The following is a 21623-nucleotide window of genomic DNA, read 5'->3' on the forward strand; positions in this document are numbered from 1 at the left end:
CGATGTTTTTCAAGAATTTATAACCTTTTCCATAGCATTCGGGTGATATAGGATTAGTAACAAAACCACCTCAACATCTTCTTCTTCCTTATAAATCCAATCCCTTGTGGCTTGATCTTCCTTTTATGCTTCTACAGGAATGGAGGACTTAAAAAAGGTCCTAAAGATGATCATGGTAGAAGCTAAGGGCTTCATTTTCTCAAAGGGTTTTCCATAAGATTTTGGAGAAATTTGCAAGGCAAAAATATAATTTAGAGTGCATTCTCTCATACCAAGGCTCATCATTTTTTGGTTTTTGTTCACATGCCAAGATGTTGGATGACATTGAAGGAGATAATATTCAACCCAGCACCATTGTATATCAGGACTTGGTGGACACAAGTACAAAATATTTGGACTTCGATATGGAGAGATAGATTGTGGGGATGACTAAGGGCCTTGTCATCCTCTTCATAGAATGTGAGATAGTGAGGCAAGGAAATGTTGGCTGTGCGTAGATCTTTTTCAAGAATCTCCTTGTGTAAAGGAGACAATTCTAGCAACTCAAAGATGGAAATATGTGTAGGAGTTTGTTGCAATTGACTAACAAGATCATAACTGGATATGGCTAGGAAAGCCACCTGTTTGGATGAGGAGGTGTTCTTAGGGTCATTTTCTACTTTAAGGACAACCTCAGATTTCCCCTTAGTGACACCATTGAGTGTCTCACCATGTAGAGACGATGGTTATGCCACCCTAAGAGTTACCTTAGGCCTAGTGTCTCTATTGTTGTGTTGAGTATTGTGTGTTCTCAAGACTACCTTAGGTTTTTCATCATCAATGTCATATTTGGGTTCCTTGTCAAATTTAGGACCCATTATGTAGATATGTTCAACATGCTCCAACATGTTTATGATGTTATATGTAATAGTGTAAGTGTAATTGATCTTGGCATCATGATTTTTCTTGTTAGCATGAGATGATTTCCTTTTTCATATTCAAGTAATGGTTTCTTAAAGGCTTTATGATCAAAGTTTTTAACTAAGCCATCCATTACAACCTTGCCTCCATGAATTAGGTCTTTAATAACATCCTTGAGCTTGAAACAATTGTCAATATAATGTCCCTTACTCCTATGATAGTTGCAAAATGTAGTGCCTGCCCCTAAGTCGCATTTTTGTCATCCTTGCCAAACTCTTTTAGGCCAATTTATGTTTGATGATTAGTATTATTATTTTAGAGATTATCAGATGTTGTTTTACACTCAGTTTATTATATGATGAGATTACTTGGTACTCTATATTTCATGCATGTATGATGATTATTCAATGTTTTCAGTTATTGATGACGATTAGTTAGATGGTTTATTATCACATGTGCTTTCTTATGGATACTTACCCCATACTGCATGTGTATGGTGTGTGTGTTTGTTTTATTTATGTATGGTGTTTCTGATGTGGTTAAGGAAGGGAGTCGTAGTCACCTGCTAGTTGGGATCTACACGATGCACCACTTCCTGCCATTGTCTATTTAGCTTAGAATATTGTGTTTGTACATGCGTGGATTTTATGCAGGTTGCAGGTATCGGGTATCGACTTCCCTGAATTGCCAGGATGAGCATACCCTATTGCATTGTCTCAATGGTAAGAGAGGGGAGATAAACTCTTAAGTCCAAATCCTAAACCCTTTAGCCAATTGTCCTAATTGATAATTAGGACAAGTATCTGAATTAAGTACCCTCTGAATGCATCAAATGATGTAATTTTGGGATTATAACCTTTTTGTTTTGATTTACTATGTGTTTTTCTATGTAGGGTTTTCGTATGTTGTTATATGAGTCCTTGATGTATTTTCTATTAATTAAGTCTAATTAAAAAGATTAATTAATGATTTAATTTAATAGAGAATTAATATGATATCTTTAATATTTAATTAATTGAGAAATTAATTAAATAAAAGAATTAAATTTGGAAATTAAAGTTCAAAGATAAATTTAGAACAGGATAATATCTATTTAATTTAATAATAATATATTTGGAGTTCATTTTTAAATAAATGCTAAATATTATTGTTATTTAAATTAATTAATTATGTTATCAATTAAGTTCTAAAATAAATTAAAAGTTGAAAGATATAAAATTATTAAGAATTCTAGATCGCATGATCTAAGCATGAGTTTAAATATGAGAATTAAATTAAAAGATTAAATATTAGAAATTAATAATGTTATTTTAATTTCATGAAGTACACATGAGATTAAAGTAATAAACTAATTTAAAATAGAAGTCAAGTAGAATATTAAATAAAGTTATTTAATAAATCAACTTAATATGCATAAAAGATGAATGCAAATTAAAAAGAAAAGATAAGAAAGGTTAATTTGGAGTTAACTCAGTTGTGCAAAGAGTCTTCTCGGGTGAACGCACAATTAGTGCCCCGATTTGAGGAGAAAATTGCTTATCACAACTTTGGGGGTTCATTCTAGGGGGACACGTATTTGGATAGGAATTTTTGGGAGACTACTTTTGGAAGCAAATTTCAGAAGGCTGAGACCAAGAAAGTTTTCCAGAGGAAGGTTATTGAGGGAAGTGAATTCTCTTACAGTTCCTGGAGATTGCATAATAGCATCAGGATCAAGTAGGGTCTTGTGTTTTTTATTATCGATTTATTACGCAATTATCCTTTCCTGTCTTCTTCGTGTCTGGGGTTTGTAAATCTGAAATTCTCTGTGAGGAATGTTTAAACATTACGATATTGGAATTTATCAGATGCTTGTGTATAAACTTCTGTATACATGAGATTTAAATGGGAAGGGTTGAATCTAATACCGAAATTCTAGATTAGAAGTTTGGATGGTTGACTATATTTCTATACCAATATAAAAAAAAGAGGCAATTCTTTAATATATTTATATGTTTATATATTAAAGAGGAATTGAGTTAGTATGTTTATAAATTTATATATATATATATATATATATTTATTTATATTTAAACAAAATTAAATTTCAATTTTTTTTTAAAAAAAAAAATTGTTAAAAAACAAATTCGTTGTTTTTGTTTTTTTTTTAAAATAATATATAAAACAAAAAATGTATTTAGTGGGGGGGATGGAATCACCCCGTACCCACCCCCACTGTTGGTGGGCCGACAGTACCTGTCGTCGCAGGCCCTGCGACCGCAGGCCTGCGACAGAGCCGACGAGCTTTAAACATTTGTTGAAAGGTTTGTTTATTTCATTTTTTTATATATATAATTTTTATTATTTATAAAAACAAAATTTTATTATTATTTAAAAAATTTTAATTAATAAATTTTTTTTATATATATTAATTAATAAATATTTTAATCTTTATTAATATTTAATAATTAAATAATAATACACTTAACATAGTTTGTAAATATTAATTTATTAATAATTTTGGGTTAAATATTAATAAATTAACAATTAATGAATAGATTAAAATAAATAATTAGAATAAGCAATTATTGATTAATTTAATTAAAATTAGTTTAATTAAAAGTTAATTAATAATGAATATTATTTGATTAAATTGTAGAATTGGATTATTGTTTTAATGAAAGTTATTATAGAAATGGGTAAATCGTAAGGGGTAGTGGTGAAAACCTAGTTACTTGAAAATCAACGTTAAACTGAAACATAAACCTTACCTTAACTCAATAATATACTTTCAAATCCAATCTCTGAGACTCTGATGTTTTCTATGTGTTCTCTGTGTTTTGGGGTTGTTCTAGTATTGACCAGTTTAGGTTGTTACCAGAGGCTCGGGGTTGTGAATGTGATGTTATGATGATTTATTCTCGATCTTTTCAAACCAACTAAGGTAATGTGATTGTATGCTCTATGATGGATGTATTTACTGTTTGTTATTGCTTTCCAGTTTCCTTGTGTGAAGCTGAGATGTATGTATTTGAGATACTTGACTTAACCATTTCCGAGTCTCGATCAGTTATATTTGATAACCATTTTTGAGTCTCGATCAGTTATACTTGGATTGCTTTTCGATCGCTTAAGAGGACTGAAGTGTTTGTTATGTTCTTGATGATGTCATGTTTTGACTTGACCATTTTGGAGTCTTCGATCAGTATTGTAATTTACTATTGGGATACTTTCTAGTTGCTCATTGGAGGACCATTGGATTTTTTGATTTATCATTGATGCCTTCAGTTGCTGATAGAGAACTGTCGTGATCATATGATATTTATTTGATGCTTATCTGTTGCTCATGAAGAACTGATGTAATTTTTGTGGCTTATCTTTTATGATGTTTTTCGATTTCTTGTATAGGACTGAGGTGATTTTATTATGATTCTTTGATTCGTGATTTCATGAGCCTAGGGTAGGTTATCTATGTGTAGTGTCGGGAAGTGGCTTGCAATGGGGATCGGGGCCCTAAGAGGCTGCCTGGAGTAACCCATTGTAAGTTGTTTTAATAAGTGAAAAAAATTACACTAAATGAGAGAAAATGAACCTAACAAGATAATTGTATGTTCTCTCCCATGCCTTGAGTGCTAGTACAGACTAGGATGGGGTAGAGAGAATGCTTGGTTATGACCTTGCATTCCATAGTATGCCTCGTCAGTACAAGAGGATACTAGTGGCCGCAGGGATCAGAAGGGACCCGGGATTCCTAAGGGATTTCTCGGGTAACTTCTACATGACTTTTGCGATGACACTTTCCCGCTTGCATATTAGGTTTCCTATGTGTCTTTGTGGTACCTCTGGGTTTAGATGTTGATCTTTTTAGGAACCCTTGAGTTAGCATACTTATAGGATTTCCTGGACTTAGAGAGTATTTATGATTATAGGTTTTGTTATCCTATTTGGGACTTGAGACTATCTCCTCAGCGCAGTGGGAGTGGACCATTTAGGTTCCACGCGGTCGGGTGGTAGTGCTTTTTACTCTTACCATTGAGATCCGTTCTGTGTTCACCGTGGCTGGAGTTTTCTTGATTGGCATTTACCTTCATTCTATACATGGATGTTTTATCATTATGGATGTATTGATGTATCATGTATGGTGGATGATTTCATTTATTTTACTGTACTTTGTATCATGGATTTGAGGATGATGTATCTTTATCTTTACATATGTATATTCTTTTAAGCCTTTCATACCTTGTGACTTGTACAGTGGATGATTGAGCATTCTGAATTAATTTGCCAAGAGGCATTCGGAAAAAATGTATTATATGGACATGGGACTTTTGATTATTCTTTCATATGTATGTGATAGTTGTTAGACTTAGAATTAATTAAATTTAAACGTGACTCAACGTCTTGGGATCCTTAAGAAATGTAACTTATGTTTGTTGATGATTACATGTTATTGCTTCCGCTACTATGTGTTTGATGTGTATGTTATACTTTCTTACTTTTAAAAAAAAAAATGTTTAGCAAACTTAGTGAAACTTTAGGTTAATTCTTTTGGATCCCTTGGCGGGGCGTTACACAAAAATGGTCGTCCCTCCACCAAGTAGACTTGATGGGGGGTCATAGGGTTGGGAGTTTTCTAGAAGCATGACAAGCTTATTTGCAAGCAAGGTTTTTAGGACCACCTCGTATGATTCTACCATTGGTGTGTAGAAACGCTTTGGTTTAGAAGACTTTATGGTTTTTTCAAAGGGTTGAGACTTTGAAGTCTCTTGTTGTTTGACAACATAGATAGCATTAGAGAGATTGAAGGTTGATGGAGTGTTCACTACTCCATCATTGACGACATAAATTTTTTTGTTCCATGGTTTATTCTTATCCTTGCCATTGTCATTGCCATTTTTGTCTTTGTTTAGCACAATGTCACCCTTCTTAACAGAAACATCTTCAATACAGTAAGCACTTTCGATCATGTCATTGTAAGGATGTGAACAATTACTTTCTAAGGTCATAGTATAGTTCAGGTAAAAGTGTGTTGACAAAAAAGTCAATTTTCTCAATTTCAGGAATCTATCGAGGGTACCTTAAGTGTGAGGATCTCCAATGTTGGAGGTATGTAGCAAAAGGATCACCTTATTTTTGCTTGATATTGCAGAAGTCTAGCATAGTGATAGGATATTGAATATTGTAAGAATATTGTTGGATGAGCCGTTGTGAAGCTTATCAAATGAATTGAGGGGAGGTGACAATTTTGTGAACCATTCCATAACTTGGCCCCTCAACTTCCTAGGAAACAACCTCATGAGATAAGTGTCTTCATGCATAAAATCCATGCCAAGGGCATAGAAGTGTTGTACATGATCATGAGGATCAAAATTTCCATCATATTTGTCATATTTAGGAACCTCTATATCCCTACGAAATGAGACCATGTAAAGAATTTTATTAAATGTAAGAGAACATATATATTCTACAAAAGAATTCTTAGGTTGTTCTTTGGAGACTTGTAATTGAGAAATTTGATTTTTAAATTCTCGTGTTTCTTCTCTCAAGATTTCAGCCTCAGTAGGTTCTCACTTTTGAATGATTCGTTGCATATAAAAGTCATGGGGGAGTTTCCATCCCCTAAATGTCATATATTGGAAATTATTGATCACCATTTTATTTTAAGTCTTTTAACATCAGCCTTTGGGAAACCTCATCTTGTTAAAATTGTATAAGCTCTTCAGTAGTGACTTCATCATTTATCTTACTTTTATGATGTGATTGTGAGTGTCTAGGTGGTGATGGACACGCCTCTGTATGTATTCTTGGAGACCTAGGTGTGGTGTTGTTTCCACCATTTCCACCAATAGGATCACTATCAAAAGGATTACTATAGTAACCATGGGAGTGTTGATTCCCAGTGTTATGTGCATGAGCATTAGTTTCATCTTGATGATAAGATCTCTCCCTAGTGGCCATGCATATAGCCTCTTGTAGTCTTTCTTTTTCTAAGCACACTTGTTCTTCTAGGTGGTGTTTCTTCTCTTCAAGGTGTAGGGTGAGTGAGACATTGTCTTCAACTCTAGGAGTATGAAAGGGAGTATCAAAAGGATTATCAAAGATATAGAGTGCATTATGCCAAGTGTTAGCCTCTTCTTGCTTATTACAAACAGGTTCTTCCTTGCAATATTGTCTATGACGACTCCTAGTTGGAGTTACCAATTGTTTAAATGTGAATGAAGTATGACTTCCTTGATCAACTTGGAACCTAGTTGTAATCGACATGTAAGGATATGCCCTATTCTAATACAATGAAATAAAGATTTTTAGATTTAGAGTTTGTATGGTCAAGAATGATCACTTGTCAAAAATATAATAAGCAAGTGGCTTGTCAAGAGTGCTCAAGAACTTACAGCACTAATGACTTGAACCAAGAGGTTGAGAAAGAATATTGATAGCGAATAGCTAGAATAGCAAGGTAATTGAATTTTGACAAGTGATCATTAGCAATGTTTTAGCTCATATTTGACAAACTAGACCTATCTTTTCAACTTTGAACAACACCTAACATGAAGATTTTAGACCAGACTCTAGTAGGATGAAGTGAAAAAACCCCTAAATCAGCTATGATACAATTCTGACTCAATTTTGGATGAAACTGAGGCTACGCAAGATTTCTCAGAAAGTTAGGTGATACACGATCAACAACAATTATCATATGATATACTTTTCTACAGTTGAGAAATATGTTTGACTCATGTGATAGTTTTTGTTAAGTAGTGTGATAGACTTGATAGCAAAGTGTAATAGAGTTTATAATAGTTGTGTGATACATTATCAGGTGTGAAATATCACACGATATTTGTCAGAAGGTCATGCGATAAAGGGCTAGTGAACTATAAAAAAATGCAACTTTAGGCTTGAAAAAAGTATGTTTCAATTTGATTTCTAGAATGTCTCAGACCAAAATGCAGTGTTGATAGGAGATGACTTCATTTTGTAGTAGAAAACATCATTGTTTGAAAATAGTAAGGGAAATGCACATGTCTCAAATAGTTAGAAAAGGGACAAAGCAACCTTGCCAACACAAGCAATTAGAATATCAAAAGAAAAATCCTATGAATCTTAATGGGATGTTTGATGTTTGAGAACATTTATACAAGTCTTTTCACATTCGAAGACACATTCCAAAAAAATACTACCTAAGGTCGCGGTCTATTACTCAACACCTTGGCCCACACTTGATGCCCCTTTGCCTCACACCAAGAGGTTGTCCATCAGAGATATTGGTTTTGTCATCTAGGTACCATTGGCACAACCAACGCGACACAAATGGTGACTGTAAAATCTTGGGTTGATCCAAGTAGTCCACTAGGATCGGTGCTTGCACCAAGATGTTAAGCAGATAAATAAGACAGCTTTCATCCTATGGTGTTTAGAAAAGGCTTCCATTCGCAATACTCCCCTTGCTCCCAATATGGGAGACTTTACCTTGAGGCAAGTAATAGACCTCGCGGCCACAAGATTACATTAAGTATTCCAACCTAGTGATTTTCTCATGGTCTCAATCCCACAAGTACCTTTACTAGATGGAGACAAGTACTACGTCTATCAAGGTTTTGTGTCCTTGATAGCCTTGAGTTTATAGTGGGTCAGAATAGTTGGGTTTGGTTGTCCCCACTTGAGTCGTTCCTCTTGATCTCTCAAGAATAGGCCTGCTAAATATAATATCTCCCTAGCAACAAAATGGATCCACTTTTGGAGGTCAATATTTATGATTCACCCCAAGGGTGAAGAGCATACTCTCCTATTCCAATCATTTCCCCCAAACACACCAAGAAAAATTGTTTACTCCTCACTTCACCTTCGCATATCAAGTGGGTCAAGATTTATGATTCACCAAAAGGTGAAAAGCATACTTTCCTACCTATTGACAAGATTTTAGTGAAGCAAGTGATTATGTTCTTATGCAAAATCAACAACTAGTATATTGCCGCATATAACATGAAAGAAATACAAACACACTTGTTTGTTTATTTGTTTGCATTTATGCAGCCCTGCAAACAAGAGTCAACAGTCTCTTAGCATAAGATCTTTGACATGTGTTCTTTTATAACAATTTTGCAAGCAATTTTGGAGCAACCCTACAAAAAAAATGCGTTCGTCCAACAAAGGGTTAATCCAAAATGAGATAAAAACCTGCAATAGACCTCTGTTAGATAGTGAAAAAACTTGAGAAACCTGAAAACATAATGTCAAGGACTCAAAATAGATCAAACAACTTTAACAACAGTCAGTTCTAGATAGTGCGATATTTTTTGCTAACAGAGTATCGTAAGATACTTCTTGGCATATAGATGTGATATTTTACCTCTACATGATACTTGTTAGGATACACGTGCGATAGAACTTATGATAACAATGCGATAGTTTCCTAAATAGGCATGTGATACTTTAATTGGTAAAGTATTGCACTGCAACACTAAGAAATATAATATGATATTGATAAAGTATTTTTGTACAATAATTACAACAGCTAAGAAAAAAGTACAGAAACAACAAGTAAAAATGCATGACTAAAATTAGCTAGAGAGGCAAAACAAAAGTGTTTTGCCCCACAGTGGGCACAAAAAATGTACACTAGAATTGTGCACTTCTCTAAACCATTATATCCAAGGTATTCAATAGATTGGAAAGATTGGATGGTGGCTTAGAGCTCCCTAGTCACGGAGTGCAAGAGACATACAAATAAGCATAGAGAGTGCTCTCAATTGAGCCTTAGAGATGCAACCCTTGCTAGTAAACCATCAAATGGGAGATTCTTTAGACAAGAGCAAGAATGCTAGTGTCAAATAATTCTCAAACATGCAATGCAAGAATGAAACTATGCTAAGATGAGATGCACAATGCAACTAAACTAAGGATGAAGTGTTACCAAGCCATGATAATTAAACTAGGTGATCTATGCTATTGCAAAATAAACCAAGCTATTGCAAATGAATCTAAACTAGAATGAGAATGCAAGAATGAAACAAGACAATAGAAATTCTCCAAAAGATGCTCTAAGAAAACCTGCAAGTAAACCTATAGCATAAGAATAGCTCAAAAATGGGGTCCTTAGAGAAGGAGAGAGCTCTCTCATTTAAAGGTGTACAAACGATTGAGATCAAGATTAAGAAATTAGTGATCAAGGGTGGGGGTTGACTTTTGACATGATCCATGTGCAAGATCATTTCCACCAATAGAAATGAGTTGACTTTTCATGTGAGGCAAAGTCTTTTCTTTTAATTTGTAAATAGGTAAAAGACTTTATGCACATGCACATTAGAGTGGGTTGGAAGAATGAGGTCTTTTATTTTATTAAAAGGGGACATGTTCTTTTAATCAAATATGAACCTAGGATATTATAGTCAAATTATAGGTTAAAATCAAATAAATTGATTTTTAGAGATTTGATCTAGGCAAATAATTAAATAATTTAGCCAAAATGCTGAGAGCAGGCTAATAGTCTAAGTGACCATTTTTAGGTCATTACAATACTCTAGATTAATTAACCAAAAACTAATAAGTGGAAGAAAAATAACAAAGGCCAAGAACAATTAGACAATAACACAAATATACCCAAGAAACCCCAGACTAGGGCAAACCTGCAACTGTTGGATCTTTTGTTTAGCCTAACAACAAACTTCCTCTCAAAGTCTAATAGAATCCAATTTACAAGTTTGTTTATACAATCTTACACATATAGAACCCAACTGTTTTACTTAGCTTGCAAGAAAATAATGTTTTCTTAGGCTTTAAAATACATAGAACCACTTCTTATTTTTCTCAAACTCACAAACATAGCAATATTCTTTTAAAGAATAAGAAACAAAGTTATTGCTAAATATCCAACTCAAGTTGGTTTAAAACAATTTCTCTCCACCTTTCAGGCTAAACAAAAAAAAACTAACAAGAGGAACAAAACATCATAGTTCATGCTTGTTTCAATATTTTTGATTCAATGCCTGTGCAAATATAGGAGCTTTAAAAGGGGGGTGATGAAATGCTTTAGAAACTTCAAAGAAAATGCAATTGTTGTTGTGGAATCCCATGACCTTCCCGCCCCCCCCCCCCCCTCTCTCTCTCTCTCTCTCTCACACACACACACACACACACACAATGTGGAGCACAACTATGGCACTTCACAGAGATATCTTCTCATGGAATGAAAATCTGCATAAAATGGATTTTCCGAGGGAGCTCTAAAATCTCATTTGGAATGAAGTTATATATTGGATGATACATATGCCAAAGAGAAGCATCGAAAAGGCACGTTAACGATTTGACAAAATATCCAAAGTGATGTCATCTTATGGATTGCAGTGGCTGTAAGATCAACACAAAATAGATTTGGTGAAAGAATTTTAAACATTCATTTCATAGATTCCACGGCCAGGGGGAGGCACAAATTCTTTTACTACATCATTGATTTGGTGGGAAATGATCATATATAAAAATAAGAGCTCTTTGCGAGCTTGAGTCCCTGCCTTTTGGCATTAATTGTGATAAAAAAAGAAAAAGAAATCATAAACGTTTTTTAATGGTATAAATGTAAGATGAAAGAACAAGTTAGGAAATTTAAAGAGAATGAATGATTATCTAATTGAAGAAAACCTTCTACATTTTTGTTTCAATCATATTGAAATTAAAAATGGATTGTAACAAATTTTGTTTTTAAAATACAATATTTAATTATAATTATAATTTTCTATTCTCTATATTACTAAATTGATTTAGATTTTACTAGTCTAATTAAAAATAAATTAATTAATATATCATTTGTATTTCTTATATTATGTTTTAATTATTAAATTAGAATATATTTAAAATTGTGCATATAAAGTCACTTTTAACATAATATCATACTTTTTAATTTGAAATATGTAATATCTTTATACAACACATCTTATAAAGACCTTTATATTAAATAGAATTTACATCTCATATTTAGTTTTTATTTCTTGTTAAATAAATTCTTTATTATTATCATTTCTTAATCCAACAAAGATCAAAATAATTGATTAATTTTTCAAGATTTGAAATATATATAAAATTTAAAGCTAGAGAACAAATCTAAATATTTAAAATAGCAAAATATTTTTTATTAAAATAATAAGTAGAAGCTAAATATATTTTTAAAATATAAAAAATGATAGATTAGTTCTTTTTATTTACAAGATGAAATTAGAAATATGTATTCTTCATTTAAGACTTTCTTAAAAAATTACTTTAAAACTTTTTTTTTTTACGTCACAAAATGATACAACCCTTAAATATATAAAATTTATAAAATTACTATTTAATAAATAAGTGTTTAGTAGACATTTTAGAAATGTTTATAGTTTACATTTTATATAGTTAAATTTGTAAAAAATAATATTGAACATGTATCATTTATAGTTAAGATTAAAACATATATGTCATGTTTTTTATTAAATCATTTCTTTTACATATGTATTCAAAAAACATTTTTCAAATATCTAAATATTTTATGACATTATAAATATATATAACTTTTATATTATATATTAAAAATTATATTTTTATACAGTATAATCTTTTTACACTATGAACAAAAAAGTTCCTGTATTTGAGCTCTGCTCTGTTCTTTCTCTGAGGCGATGGACAAAAAATGCTTGAAATTTTCTGATGCTTGGGAGTCTCACACTCCCACTCCTCAACTCCCCCATCCTCCTCGGAATATTTTATGACCGTCGTTTCTTCATTGTTCTTCACGAACTTCAAATTCCCTGCTGTGACTCGAATCCTGATTGCTTGTGTAAGACTCCCAATCGCTGGCCCGCAGTCATGGTTGGCTGGCCCGCAGAAGACGCCAGATCATACACGTAGCATTTCCGTAAGCTGGACAAGCTTCAACATTAATGATCTTAATTTTTAAATATTTTAAATCAATTCCAACTTTCAGAAGACCTGACAATCTCCAAGAGTAAGCAGAGCATATTGCAATGGCGGGCAGTAAAGAAAGCAAACACATCGTGATGATCCCTTTCATGGCGCAGGGCCATTTCATTCCATCCCTCACCCTCGCTAAGATGCTCTCTCCCCACGGTCTCACCGTCAGCTTCCTCACCACCACTGCCTCTGCCCCCAAATTGCAATCGCAAGCGGATGGATTCAACATTCACATTGTTCCTCTTTCTCTTCCTCCCATTCAAGGTCTCACCCCTGGCTGCGAAAGCACCGATGTTCTTCCCCACACCGAGGGCCAGTTGCTCTTCATCTTTTCGCACAAGCTTTCCCAGCCCTTTGAAGAGTGGCTGGAACAGATCATGACAGAAACATCAGAAAAGCCCGCCTGCATCATAAGCGACGTTTTCTTACCCTGGACCGCTCAATCGGCTTCCAAATTCGGGATTCCTCGTGTAGTGTTCCACACAACAGGGGCAATGGCGGCTTCTCTTCTGCAATTTCTCTTTACAAATACGGTCTCGGAAATAATAAGCGACCGTCAGATCATAGAGATTCGGGATCGCTGCATCAATGTAGATCTGAGGCGTTCGGAGCTCCCTCAGATGCTCACAAGCGAGGTCGTCTTTTCACCTCACCCTGTGCTTCCCGTGCTTCAGCAGGCCTACGTCTCGGCCAAAGAAAGCTGCGCTGCAACCCTCGTTAATACTTTTGAGGGGCTCGAAGCAGAGTATGTGAAATATTTAGAGGAATCCACTGGTAAGCCCGTCTGGAGTGCAGCTTTCCCTCTTCTCAAACCCCAACAGGAGATCGACAACGAATCAGAGTGCATCCGTTGGCTGGATACACAAAGGGAAAACTCCGTCCTTTACATTTCGTTTGGATCTCAGGGTTTTCTTTTCGAAAGCCAGACGAAAGCCCTAGCCAGGGGCATCGCGGCCAGTAATCAGCCTTTCATTTGGACGATTAAGGATCCAATTGGTGGCCAAGTTAATTCCTGCGATTTTCTTCCCGAGGGTTTCATCGAAGAAACCAGAGACAGAGGAATGGTAATCCATGGCTGGGTGCCTCAGCGCCTGATTCTGTCTCATCCTTCAACTGCATTTTTTATGACTCACTGTGATGGAATTCAACATTAGAGAGCATAAGCGCTGGAGTGCCGATGGTGGCCTGGCCAATGGCGTTCGATCAATTTGCTAACGCTAAATTGTTAATTGAGGAATTGAGGGTTGGATTACAGATCTGCGAAGGATATGACGCCGTTCCCAGTAGTGACGTTGTGGCAAATACAGTGAAGGCAGCCATGACAGCGGAAATTGGAAAAGATGTGCGTCAACGCGCACTGAAAATTAGGGAGTCCATTAATGAAGACTCCTGCAAGTCACGCCTCAAAGCTTTTGAATCTCACGTCCCCAGCCTCGACCTCGATGGAAATAATTGAATGTATTATATTCAGGTTTAATGCTTTCGTATCCCATTGATTTATATTTCTGCATGATATCAGGACATTAGTGATATCCGCTGCTGACTTAATGGTGAAAGATATCATAAATTTATTAATGTAATCGTAACATAGCAAAATAATATTTATCTCTCAAATACTTCTATATTTGACCATACAAAATTAATAAAAATTAAGAGTAATGTTGTCTCGTATATTAATGAGTAGAAAAGGAAAACAAAAGTTGGACAGAGATAAGAACGTTATAATGATGGGAGGTACACTTGAACAGATGATGCAAAATTTGCAAATAGACAAAGATTGGAGTTTGGTACATCTAATTTATACCATCATAAACTGTAGAAGACAGTCAAAACTCAAAGGTCTGCTCTGATTGAGAGTTGAACTCAAGACCTCCCGAAGAGTTGGTCTAGAAGTCCTAGGTCCTTAAGAAGTGTCAAGTTTGAAGCAATCATTCTGGCATAGAGAGTATGCTCTCTTCTCTTTGAGAAGATCAGAAATCAGACTGTCAAGATGAGCGCGTGATGCCTTATGTGAAATTGTAATAAGCTTCCGCATATGATCAATATATATATATATATATATATATAGGATTCATCTTTCACATTCACAGCTCTTTCACATTCACAGCTCTAGTTAAAGTTGGTATCAGAGCCAGGTTCTTTCTGGTTATATTCTCTGTTTGATCTTCACAATTGTTTAAGTGTCTCTCGTGATTTTGTTTGGTCTCCAGCGTGAAGTAAGTCCTCGTGTTGAAGCCGTGTGAAGGCATAAAGAGGCAGGGAAGGTAGCGCACTTTCGACCAACATACAGAATAGAGATCAAGATGGTCGATCCAGCCGATCGACAGTTTGCAGATCAAACTTCGGAATTAGTAAGTTTGAGCTCCGTCTTTGACTCCATTCAAGATATTAATGTTGAAGAAGATGTTGCACAGTCTGAAGCTTATTCTATGCCTAATGAACGTTTTAAGTTACCTGTAAAGAAGTGGAATGAAATCTATAGTGATTTAGGATTGTTAGCGTATAAGTCCAAAACCATCTGCAAGCTCATAGAACTACAAGTAGTTGTAAAGAATGATGAATCTCATAGCTTCATAAATCTGTTGTCTAGCAAAGATATTCAAAATCTGGTCAAGCAAGCTAAAACAAAGAATGGTTACAAGTACTTGCATATAGGTAGTATAGTGGCCGGTATTGAACCCCTGTATCAAAAAGGTATTCCCGCAACTGTCATGATGACATTGCTTGATGTTAGACATAACCGATACTGTGATATGTTAATGGGAGGTATTTCTGCTCCCATGGCCGCTGGTGCCACAGCCTTTGATGTCATCCCTAACTTTGTCGTCAGTCTTTTGGATGACCATTTAGATAAAGTGTTAATGTTCCAATTTGGAACCCAGTACTTGAATATGAAGAAAGGTTCTAGAACGCATGCCATTTGGTTTGCCTTGTATGGCCGATTGTTTAACACAACTGTCCCTGTAGTAAAGGATCCCCGAGTTGATAAGTCTCAGAACAGATATTCTCTGTTATGGCAAATAGATGCAAAAGGTGCTCAGATCACTACACTTAGAATGTTACAATTAGCTGATATCCAAGTGCCAAGAGAATGGATAGTTGATATGAAGGCATTAAGACAGCTTGAAGGTCCAAGAAACATGACCAATATTGCCCATGTACAGGAAGATTATAATCAAGCTAGGATTTCGTTTGCCACTTCACAAAGCTCATCCTCTGCTACCACTCCTGCCCGTCAGTCCTTGACTAGGAGTGTGTCAAATATATCCAACTCATCTTCTGTACTTAATATGTCTCGACAACTGTCAATGCCTCCTTTGAGAACACCTCCAGTGCCTCCTCCTGTTGTGTCCACACCTCCACAGCATTCAGTGTCAAACCCATTATTTGCTCCTTGTGAACACCCTCAGTTTATGGAACTTGACAATGGTGAAATGCAATGTACAAATTGTTCTTTTATTAGACCTAGATTTGTTCGAATGTTACTTTCAGGTCAACAAACCACTTTTGATAAAGATAGACTGCAAACACCAGAAGTCCCTACCTTTCATGACTTCTTGTTACATTCTGCTAATGATAAATATAGTATTCCTTGCTGGCCACAGCATGTCATTGCCTCTGGACAACCAGACGCTCCCACTCAAATCAAGATGCTTAACTATGCTAATCTCTGCATCCAAAAAGCCTTGTTAGTACAGCAGAACCAAATGCAAAAATTAGTTCAAATAGAATTAGCTGCTCAACAAGCCACGGCCAGTACCAATACGAATTTTCATACTATCATTGCTTCCTTACAAGCCCTTGAGTCGCGTTTATCTCACCAATTTGCCACCCAAATGCAGTCTGATATTACCAGTTTGCGTCAGAATTATCAGAGTTTTCGCACGTCTAGCAAAGCGTGGTGGGCAGATAGTGTCCATCATTTGTCCTCCTTGTCTGCAACCACTCACCAGATCTCTGGTACAGCCCAAACGCTCATGACCACAACGCAAACTATTGCAAAGAAAATCTCAACCATAGAACAGACTACTACTCAGGTCCGCTCTCAGCAGCTTGCAGACACCCAAAGTGTCCATCAAACCCTGACATCTATTAAGGATCAAGTTGAGAATGTAATTTCTGATAAGCTAAGCTCTTTACCACAAAGTAGGTCAGCTCCTGCTCGACCATCTAGCAATTTCCCCAGCTCACAGGTTGACCATCAACGTCTACGCTCTCTCCATACTGGTAAAGCCTTAGTCTTGCATGTACCTCCTCCAAAACCACAAGAGTATGATCCTGCAACTAATACATGGAAACATGTCAATATGGTATCACAAGATCCATATGATCAACTCTATGCTTTCAATGAGAATGTACCCCCGTACATTAACTTGGATACTTATGATCTAGTAAAGCCACACTAGATGCACTAAGAACATGGATGGACAATGTCATCTATGCTGCAAATATGACACCAGATTAGGCAATAAGAAAAGGATTAAATGCCCTTACTAGTATTGCAAGAAGTGCTTGGGATAGTCTGCCAACAGACTATAAAGATGATTTGATCAATGCTGGTGTAACCACAGTAAGTAGTACACTCTACCACATGTTTGTTGGTCAACATGACAATGAACAACGTGCAGCCCTTAAAATATTCAAGAAAAATAGAATCTGCGACATGAGTAAGCTAGATGAGTATTGTAGTGATCAGTACACAAATTTCTACAGATCAGGCCAGACTAATAACAATGTTTGGATGTATAATACTTTTCTTGATGGCTTCCCTTTGCAATTACAATCCTACTATAGAGAGAAGATTCTCTTTAGTATTATGAACACACCAGAGATGTCTATAAATGATGTGACATTTCCTCAACTCTGCCAGTTCATAAAAGAAATTAATAGTGACTTATGTACAGAAAAGCAAAACAGGAAAAAGAAAAAGGAAGTTTTGCCATACCTCAAAGCTGGTCTATGCCATTGCCAATCTACCTCTTATGGTTGTGACAAGCACAAGAAAAAGCATAAGTCATATAAGTCCTACAGATCAAATAAGGACTATGGTAGATCTTTTCCTAGAAATAAAAGGTTTAAAAAATGTAAGGTATTTCTAAGAAGAAAGGAAAAGGTCAGAAAAAAGGATTTTAAGCCAGTTTGCTATATCTACAAAGGAGATCATTATGCCAACAAATGTCCTGATCGACAGAAGAAAGGAAAGCGCATCCACGCTTTGCAATCAGTTAATCTACTCAATGAACCTGTTACAATAGTCATAGAAGGGTCAGATTCAGATGACCTTTGTATTGAAGATTGTTCCTCAGATAGTGAAGAAGAGATAATGCAAGTCATGCATTTAAGAATATCTGGCAATGAACATGCCTCTGAAGAAGAACCTGAACAGTTCTTCTCACCAAGTGAAAGTGATACTTCTGAAGTATCATTTTACTGCAATACGTATCACCGCTCAGATAGATTGATTGACCGTCATCGGTCTCTTACTCAAAGCAACCCCAATTGGCTGAAGTTAACTCCAGAGGAAGAACTTGAAAGAATTCAAGCCAAAAGCAGTCAGTTGCTCCAACGAAAAGAAGACTTTCTCACTCCACACCAATATGAGAAAATCAAAAAAGAGTTAGCTGCTCTTGAAGAACAGCGTAACAGAATCCTGTTACAACAGCAAGAAGAAGTCTTGCCTCTATATGATGAAGAACCACCTGGAAATGTTTCCACTCCTCATGGGTACGCCCATAACCCACAAGGACAACAAGCCTTTGCCAAGGCTTCTAGAAAAGAATGGCTCTCTCAGCGCCTTGCCTTTCTCTATCAGGCTAAAGCTGATATTTTCAAAGAAATCAATCAAGTTTAGAAGGAACTAAAGGAATATGAAAGCAGTTCGAGTTCTCTCAGTGCTTTTGACAAGCTCCTCCTTGAATCAGAACAAGTCAAAGCTAAAGCAGCTCCAACCGAGGAATATACGGATCAAGATATTTCATATCTCAATCCTCCAGAAGATCCTACATCCAAACAAGCCTTCGGTTATCAAAAGGGTATGCAAAATCCATGTCTAGCATTCCTGCTCACTGTTAAACTTTTGGGATTAAAAGCATATCAGTTGTGTGCTCTCTTAGATTCTGGTGCTGATTGTAACTTAGCCAGAAAAGAAGCTTTTCCTGCTGATTGTTGGATTCCCACACAGACTAGTATTCATTCTATGACGCACTCCAACAATCCTATTCACTTTCAAGCACACATCCCACTACAATTTGCTACTCAAAGTTGTATGGTTACTTTTTTGCAATTTCCTGTAGAATAGTATGATTGCATCATAGGCAGTCAAACCCTCCAACAATGGTCTCCTTATACAGTTGGACACCAAGGTACATATATTGATTTTCAGTTTGGTAGGGTCTCTCAAATTAATGAATTCCACGCCTATGCCCCAAAATTGTCATTTCCACTGCTTGGTAAGCCTATTCCTCCTAATTCTCATGTCTGGTTAGCCACGTAATCTCTTTCCACTCGGGGGGATTTAGCTGCAATCAAAGCCAATTTTGAAGCCACTGTGTTAACAAAAGATTTGACTAAATATGAACGACATATGGAATGTGTCCTTCCTCTCAAGAAAGATGAGAATGCCCATGCTATGGTTCCTAAAAGTAAAGCCAACTACTTCATCCTATCAAAAGAAGAACAAGCACTTTGTGAGAAAGACATTACTGAACTTCTTGCCAAAAATATCATTCATCCCAGTAAAAGTCCCTTTTCATGCCATGTTATGTATGTATCAAAAAAGGATGAAAATGGTAATGAACTTGCTGAGAAAAGATTAGTTGTAAATTATAAGCCATTAAATGTTTGTCTTGAAAATAATCAGCATCCTTTGCCTAGCAAAGACTATATCTGGCAGCGAATCCAAGGCTGTAATATATTTAGCAAGTTTGATCTAACAAAAGGATTTTGGCAAATCTCTGTCAAAAATGAAGAAAGGTATAAGACAACTTTCTCAGTCCCACAAGGCTTGTATGAATGGAATGTACTGCCTTTTGGTATAAAGACTGCTCCATCCATATTCTAGAGTCATATGGATAGGATATTTTCCCCTTATTCAAAGTTTATCCAGCCATAAATAGATGACATCCTGATATTCAGCCAAGACTATACCAGTCATATGAGTCATCTATGTCAATTTCTTAATATCTTTCAAAGTCATGGTTTGTGCCTCAATCCTACCAAGTTACACTGGTGTACTGAAAGTCTTATCTTCATTGGCACCAAGATTGAGCCTAATGGACACTTGTATCCACAAAATCATTTGCTCACTGCAATCCAAAAGGTAGAAGTGAAAGACAAGAAATCCTTGCAACGGTTTCTTGGTCTTGTAAATTATATTGCAGGTTATTATCAGAAGATAGCAGAAGCTCGCAAAGAACTAAACAAGCTCCTGAGAAAGAATGCTCTGCCATGGACAGAACAACATGATCACATTGTTCAATAGATTAAGGATCAGTGTCAGCAACTTCCGCCATTACGAATTCCCATTTCTGGTAAAAAAACTGTCCAGACAGATGCAAGCAATGAAGCTTGGGGTGCTGTGTTGCTTGAACAAGTTGAACATGAAGGAAAACTCAAAGAAGAAGTAGTAAGATATGAATCAGGTGCCTTTAAAGGTTCTGAACTTAATTACCATAGTACTCATAAAGTGTTGTTAGCAGTTATCAATGCTTTTACTAAATTCTAGCTCTTTATTGGAGATAAACCCTTCTTACTCAGAAGTGATTTACGTCACTTATCCAGTTTCTTTAAGAAGGAGTCCAAGCACAAGGTTGCTCAAGGTCGCCTATTGAGATGGGCACAGTTCCTCGATACATTTGATTTTGAGACAGAGTATGTCAAAGGAGTAAAGAATGTCCTTGCTGACTTCCTCGGTCGTGAAGGATATCATGTTAATGCTCTCACTGAAGATCAGGAGTATGATGAGTATACTCGCCCACAAGCAAATCCTATTGCTCAAACACTTCCTGATATTGTTACTAATTTGTATAATAGTATTTATTTTCATCCTGAATTGTTTAACCAATAGGTTCATCAAGATCAAGTCAGAATGAGTATTGAAGAAGAACGTGGTTAGCTCGCTGAAGACCATCATGATCAAAATATGATTCGCCTTCAACAACCTGATCAGTATGTGTAGATCAGATTTGAACCTCCTACTCCTGAACCTGTACCAACACAAGCTAATCAGCAAAATGTTAGAATGATAATGGAACAAAAAGAAACCTATCCTATGGTTTGCAATACTCCCTGGATTGCTGACACCTATTTGCTCAGAAAACACATTTATGATGAGCTTAGGCAATATCACTTTGCAGCCAATCGCTAGCTTCTCACATACTCTTTAATAAACAAGTATCCCTACCGTGAAGCTGATCCTGAGATATCTGCTGCAATAGGTCCTATAGGCACATATGCCTCATCCTATGAATGGCCTATAGAATTCCTTAGCAACACTCACATTCCTAATCAACATACAAGTCAATATCATTTCCGCTCAAGGATTGATGAGTTCTTTTTAGGCCTTTACCCACATGCACACAGTCAGCAACCATTGAAAACCAATTATGGTTATCTGTTTCATCTTCAGTTCTTATCCAGAACACCAATGCCAATCTCTCATGGAATATTTGTAGATTACGGTCCTTCTAGTTCTCAACCTGACACCATTGAACTAAGGACATTATCTTCCTTTGTGCAAGAACAAAAACCAGTTTGGTTGTTCACACAGTTTGAAACAATTCCAGAAAACCGCACGCCAGATATAAGTCTGT

The 21623-nt window shown here is 35.9% G+C and overlaps 1 pseudogene; it reads left to right on the forward strand.

Annotated features, from left to right (window-relative positions):
* Positions 1-12847: 12847 nt before the first annotated feature.
* LOC149547600 (scopoletin glucosyltransferase-like) lies at positions 12848-14323 on the forward strand (annotated as a pseudogene).
* The last annotated feature ends 7300 nt before the right edge of the window (positions 14324-21623 follow it).

The sequence above is a fragment of the Cupressus sempervirens genome, chromosome 7, assembly GCF_028749045.1.
Source record: "Cupressus sempervirens isolate cs-2001-9-10 chromosome 7, ASM2874904v1, whole genome shotgun sequence".
NCBI lineage: Eukaryota > Viridiplantae > Streptophyta > Pinopsida > Cupressales > Cupressaceae > Cupressus > Cupressus sempervirens.